Source organism: Ranitomeya imitator, chromosome 5, assembly GCF_032444005.1.
Source record: "Ranitomeya imitator isolate aRanImi1 chromosome 5, aRanImi1.pri, whole genome shotgun sequence".
In the NCBI taxonomy this organism is placed as follows: domain Eukaryota; kingdom Metazoa; phylum Chordata; class Amphibia; order Anura; family Dendrobatidae; genus Ranitomeya; species Ranitomeya imitator.
In genome coordinates, this window is record NC_091286.1 from 83880154 (window position 1) to 83886995 (window position 6842).

Consider the following 6842-nt stretch of genomic DNA (forward strand, 5'->3'; position numbering starts at 1 on the left):
AGGGCTCAGAAGGGAAGGCGCGCCATTTGACTTTTTGAATGAAAAATTAGCTCCAATTGTTAGCGGACACCATGTCGCGTTTGGAGAGCCCCTGTGTGCCTAAACATTGGAGCTCCCCCACAAGTGACCCCATTTTGGAAACTAGACCCCCCAAGGAACTTATCTAGATGCATATTGAGCACTTTAAACCCCCAGGTGCTTCACAGAAGTTTATAACGCAGAGCCATGAAAATAAAAAATAATTTTTCTTTCCTCAAAAATGATTTTTTAGCCTGGAATTTCCTATTTTGCCAAGGATAATAGGAGAAATTGGACCCCAAATATTGTTGTCCTGTTTGTCCTGAGTACGCAGATACCCAATATGTGGGGGTAAACCACTGTTTGGGCGCACGGCAGGGCTCGGAAGGGATGGCACGCCATTTGGCTTTTTAAATGGAAAATTAGCTCCAATCATTAGCGGACACCATGTCACGTTTGGAGAGCCCCTGTGTGCCTAAACATTGGAGATCCCCCAGAAATGACACCATTTTGGAAACTAGACCCCCAAAGGAACTAATCTAGATGTGTGGTGAGGACTTTGAACCCCCAAGTGCTTCACAGAAGTTTATAACGCAGAGCCATGAAAAAAAAAAAAAAATTATTTTCTCAAAAATGATCTTTTAGCCTGCAATTTTTTATTTTCCCAAGGGTAACAGGAGAAATTTGACCCCAAAAGTTGTTGTCCAGTTTCTCCTGAGTACGCTGATACCCCATATGTGGGGGTAAATCACTGTTTGGGCACATGCCGGGGCTCGGAAGTGAAGTAGTGACGTTTTGAAATGCAGACTTTGATGGAATGCTCTGTGGGCGTCACGTTGCGTTTGCAGAGCCCCTGATGTGGCTTAACAGTAGAAACCCCCCACAAGTGACCCCATTTTGGAAACTAGACCCCCAAAGGAACTTATCTAGATGTGTGGTGAGCACTTTGAACCCCCAAGTGCTTCATAGAAGTTTATAATGCAGAGCCGTGAAAATAATAAATACGTTTTCTTTCCTCAAAAATAATTATTTAGCCCAGAATTTTTTATTTTCCCAAGGGTTACAGAAGAAATTGGACCCCAAAAGTTGTTGTCCAGTTTCTCCTGAGTACGCTGATACCCCATATGTGGGGGTAAACCACTGTTTGGGCACATGCCGAGGCTCGGAAGTGAAGTAGTGACGTTTTGAAATGCAGACTTTCATGGAATGCTCTGTGGGCGTCACGTTGCGTTTGCAGAGCCCCTGATGTGGCTTAACAGTAGAAACCCCCCACAAGTGACCGCATTTTGGAAACTAGACCCCGAAAGGAACTTATCTATATGTGTGGTGAGCACTTTGAACCCCCAAGCGCTTCATAGAAGTTTATAATGCAGAGCCGTGAAAATAATAAATACGTTTTCTTTCCTCAAAAATAATTATTTAGCCCAGAATTTTTTAATTTTCCCAAGGGTAACAGGAGAAATTTCACCCCAATATTTGTTGTCCAGTTTCTCCTGAGTACGGTGATACCCCATATGTGGGGGTAAACTACTGTTTGGGCACATGCCGGGGCTTGGAATTGAAGTAGTGACGTTTTGAAATGCAGACTTTGATGGAATGCTCTGCGGGCGTCACGTTGCATTTGCAGAGCCCCTGATGTGCCTAAACAGTAGAAACCCCCCACAAGTGACCCCATTTTGGAAACTAGACCCCGAAAGGAACTTATCTAGATGTGTGGTGAGCACTTTGAACCCCCAAGCGCTTCATAGAAGTTTATAATGCAGAGCCGTGAAAATAATAAATACGTTTTCTTTCCTCAAAAATAATTATTTAGCCCAGAATTTTTTATTTTCCCAAGGGTTACAGGAGAAATTGGACCCCAAAAGTTGTTGTCCAGTTTCTCCTGAGTACGCTGATACCCCATGAGTGGGGGTAAACCACTGTTTGGGCACACGTCGGGGCTCAGAAGGGAAGTAGTGACTTTTGAAATGCAGACTTTGATGGAATGGTCTGCGGGTGTCACGTTGCGTTTGCAGAGCCCCTGATGTGCCTAAACAGTAGAAACCCCCACAAGTGACCCCATTTTAGAAACTAGACCCCCCAAGGAACTTATCTAGATATGTGGTGAGCACTTTGAACCCCCAAGTGCTTCACAGACGTTTACAACGCAGAGCCGTGAAAATAAAAAATCATTTTTCTTTCCTCAAAAATTATGTTTTAGCAAGCATTTTTTTAGATTCACAAGGGTAACAGGAGAAATTGGACCCCAGTAATTGTTGCGCAGTTTGTCCTGAGTATGCTGGTACCCCATATGTGGGGGTAAACCACTGTTTGGGCACACGTCAGGGCTCGGAAGTGAGGGAGCACCATTTGACTTTTTGAATACGAGATTGGCTGGAATCAATGGTGGAGCCATGTTGCGTTTGGAGACCCCTGATGTGCCTAAACAGTGGAAACCCCTCAATTCTACCTCCAACACTAACCCCCCCACACCCCTAACCCTAATCCCAACTGTAGCCACAACCCTAATTCCAACCCTAACCACAACCCTAATTCCAACCCTAACCCTAAGGCTATGTGCCCACGTTGCGGATTCGTGTGAGATATTTCCGCACCATTTTTGAAAAATCCGCGGGTAAAAGGCACTGCGTTTTACCTGCGGATTTTCCGCGGATTTCCAGTGTTTTTTGTGCGGATTTCACCTGCGGATTCCTATTGAGGAACAGGTGTAAAACGCTGCGGAATCCGCACAAAGAATTGACATGCTGCGGAAAATACAACGCAGCGTTTCCACGCGGTATTTTCCGCACCATGGGCACAGCGGATTTGGTTTTTCATATGTTTACATGGTACTTTAAACCTGATGGAACACTGCTGCGAATCCGCAGCGGCCAATCCACTGCGGATCCGCAGCCAAATCCGCACCGTGTGCACATAGCCTAATTCTAAAGGTATGTGCACACGCTCCGGAAAACGCTGCGGATCCGCAGCAGTTTCCCATGAGTTTACAGTTCAATGTAAACCTACGGGAAACAAAAATCGCTGTACACATGCTGCGGAAAAACTGCACGGAAACGCAGCGGTTTACATTCCGCAGCATGTCACTTCTTTGTGCGGATTCCGCAGCGGCTTTACAACTGCTCCAATAGAAAATCGCAGTTGTAAAACCGCAGTGAAATGCGCAGAAAAAACGCTGTAAATCCGCCATAAATCCGCAGCGGTTTAGCACTGCGGATTTATCAAATCCGCAGCGGAAAAATCCGCAGGGGACCAGAATACATGTGCACATACCGAAACCCTAACCCTAGCCCTAACCCTACCCCTAACCCTACCCCTAACCCTAACCCTAGCCCTAACCCTACCCCTAACCCTAGCTCTAACCCTAACCCTAGCCCTAACCCTACCCCTAACCCTACCCCTAACCCTAACCCTAACCCTACCCCTAACCCTAACCCTATTCTAACATTAGTGGAAAAAAAAAATTTCTTTATTTTTTTATTGTCCCTACCTATGGGGGTGACAAAGGGGGGGGTCATTTATTATTTTTTTTATTTTGATCACTGAGATATAATCTATCTCAGTGATCAAAATGCACTTTGGAACGAATCTGCCGGCCGGCAGATTCGGCGGGCGCACTGCGTATGCGCCCGCCATTTTGGAAGATGGTGGCGCCGAGGGAGAAGACGGACGGGACCCCGGCTGGATCGGTAAGTATGATGGGGTGGGGGGGCAAACAGGGGGAGGGGGGATCGGAGCACGGGGGGGGGGAATCGGAGCGCGGGAGGTGTGGAACGGAGCACGGGGGGCGTGGAACGGAGCACGGGGGGGCTGGAATGGAGCACGGGGGGGTGGAACGGAGCACCGGGGGGGGGGTGGATCGGAGTGCAGGGGGGGTGATTGGAGCACGGGGGGGTGATTGGAGCACGGGGGGAGCGGACAAGAGCACGGGGGGGAGCGGAGCCCTGTACTGAGGGAAGCCGGAGCAGTGTACCGGCCAGATCGGGGGGCTGGGGGGGCGATCGGAGGGGTGGGGTGGAGGCACATTAGTATTTCCAGCCATGGCCGATGATATTGCAGCATCGGCCATGGCTGGATTGTAATATTTCACCCGTTATAATAGGTGAAATATTACAAATCGCTCTGATTGGCAGTTTCACTTTCAACAGCCAATCAGAGCGATCGTAGCCACGAGGGGGTGAAGCCACCCCCCCTGGGCTAAATTACCACTCCCCCTGTCCCTGCAGATCGGGTGAAATGGGAGTTAACCCTTTCACCCGGCCTGCAGGGACGCGATCTTTCCATGACGCCACATAGGCGTCATGGGTCGGATTGGCACCGACTTTCATGACACCTACGTGGCGTCATGGGTCGGGAAGGGGTTAATGGGTTTTATATTTCACTCACAAAGATGTGAAAAGAGACCAAACAATTTATGACTACTGTTGTTCAAATGTCCAACGCCAAATCAATCTCTGGACAGCGCTGACAAAAACACATGTAGAGATTCTCCAGGTCTCGGAAACTGTATCTGATCATGTTGTCGGTGCAGGTATTCACCTCCTACTTCCAAGATGTTTCATGCCTGTACATGCAGTATCATGCAAAAGCCTCTGGTGAGTGTATTCACAATAGATCGATGTGGCATGTAATGTTTGAGGGACTTACCTTGTTCATCAGATTGTGTGCTGGCGATTCTTCTGCATCAGTAATGCACTACCTAGGATAATACGATTAATCCCCAATCCCCACAGTTTTAAGCGTGCCCTAAAAACTCATTTGTTCAGACTGGCCTACCGCCTCAATGCATTAACCTAACGATCCCTGTGTGGCCTATATTAAAAAAAAAAAAAAAAATTAATTAACTGGTTCATGCAGCTTTACATGAACACCCAAGCCTTACACTATGGCTGGTCCGAATAACTATAGCAATTGTTACCATCCACCTCTCGTGTCTCCCCTTTTCCTCATAGTTTGTAAGCTTACGAGCAGGGCCCTCACTCCTCTTGGTATCTGTTTTGAACTGTATTTCTGTTATGCTGTAATGTCTATTGTATGTACAAGTCCCCTCTATAATTTGTAAAGCGCTGCGGAATATGTTGGCGCTATATAAATAAAAATTATTATTATTATTATTATTATCAGTAGGCTGATAACGCTCACAGTCTCCTTCCTTTCTCAACCTGAATTCATAAATTGTGCAGCAAGAAAACATAATATTTATTAAAAATAAATACAGTACTAAAAACTATATTGCATTTCTTCTCTTATTACACCTTGCTCACACGATCATGTTCTCTCTGATGCACTTCTTGGAAACAAGAATGATTGTTACTTACAATGATTTAGTGCTGACAAGAACATATATAAATGAAGGAAAAACACATGGAAATATTTACCTGGAAAATACATGTTGGAAGCTTTGTGTCAATCAGAGGACGTTTGCTGTTATTTGCTTGTGATTGAGACATAAACTGATGGTCTCCCTACATGGTGAAAAAAGGTAAAATATATGAAAGTATTTAAACCTTAGAATACACGCCAATAAGAGACTAAATTAGAGACTTAGGATTCTCAATATTTTATAAAATCACTTATTATAGATTGCTGACGATAGTGGAGGACTCCTTCTTACCTCGATCACAGGTAAATGAAATGACGATATTTAGATAAATCTCAATGTTCAAAAAGTTAACCTGAAAATATAAAGAAAATAATTGCATCCAGCTAAGGCTGAAAATATAGGAGGATTTCAAAAGTACTGTAGATAGCTGCTGGGAATTGTCAATCATTCCATATCCAGCAAGTTATGGGAAATGTAACCAGGGTTTATCTGGTAACCTATGAGGACAGATTCTGAATATTTGCTGCTAATTGCTGGTAATGAACACAGATATTCATTGTCTCGCTACTCAGTGGAAAATATATAAAAGTGTCTGAACTTTAAATTATAAAGAAACAAAATTAGAGACTAAATATTCTGAAGGATAGTTACATGTTTAGCTGACGGACAGTTGACTCATTCGGCCTCCGCACCGGCGGCAGTAATATTTATTGTCAGCTATTTTTTTTTTTTAAATCGCCCAATTCTGCAAAGATAAGAGAAATACTGGTTACCGGAATGGAATGAATGTTCATTAATACCAAGGATTATATTAAAAAGAACAAATTGAAATCAATATATTAATAACTGGCCCCAGCACAGGAAACATAACATGTAGCATCCTAAACCCTACAGCCCCCGATGTCAGTCCGCTCTGATAGTAAAGGATAAAAGCATTATACCATTGTGTTTTCATGAGGAGATGAATCATACAATCCACTTACATGTTACCACACAGGGAGCAGTGGTAGTTGTAGATATAGGTGATGATATAATTGTGACCCATCGTCGCTTCTGGCAGCTCGGGATGGATATCAGTTATCCTTCTTGCGTAACTTTGCCATAATGGGCCATGAATGGGTCTGCGATCACCGTCGATCATCCAACAGGCAGCATGGGACATTTCGTGCACAAGGGAGGATCGTAGTCGCACTATAATAAGAGTTTATAGAGGCATGAGAAAATCTATGTACACCCTGCTGGAACTCTTTGGTGTTACATATCAAGACATAATATAAAATATCTCGCCCTTAAAACATCTTCACATTAGATAAAGACATCCTGAGATGAACAACACGTGACAAGTCACACCGTGCCATTATTTATTTCCAAATAACTACTTCAAAATGCAGAAGCAGAGAGTGAAAAATAAGTACACCCCACAAATTGCTGGCTTTTAGGATCATCTTTATCAGTAATAACTTGAAGTTGCAGCAAGGGTGTTCTTATTTTATCACACACTGCT

At 44.4% G+C, this 6842-nt stretch overlaps 1 long non-coding RNA gene across 1 annotated transcript; it reads right to left on the minus strand.

Annotated features, from left to right (window-relative positions):
* Positions 1–5425: 5425 nt before the first annotated feature.
* LOC138680545 (uncharacterized) lies at positions 5426–6023 on the minus strand. The gene is made up of 3 exons (XR_011321648.1): positions 5990–6023; positions 5630–5690; positions 5426–5480 (listed from the first exon to the last, which is right to left on the minus strand). It is a non-coding gene; the product is annotated as an uncharacterized lncRNA (long non-coding RNA).
* Positions 6024–6842: the final 819 nt, after the last annotated feature.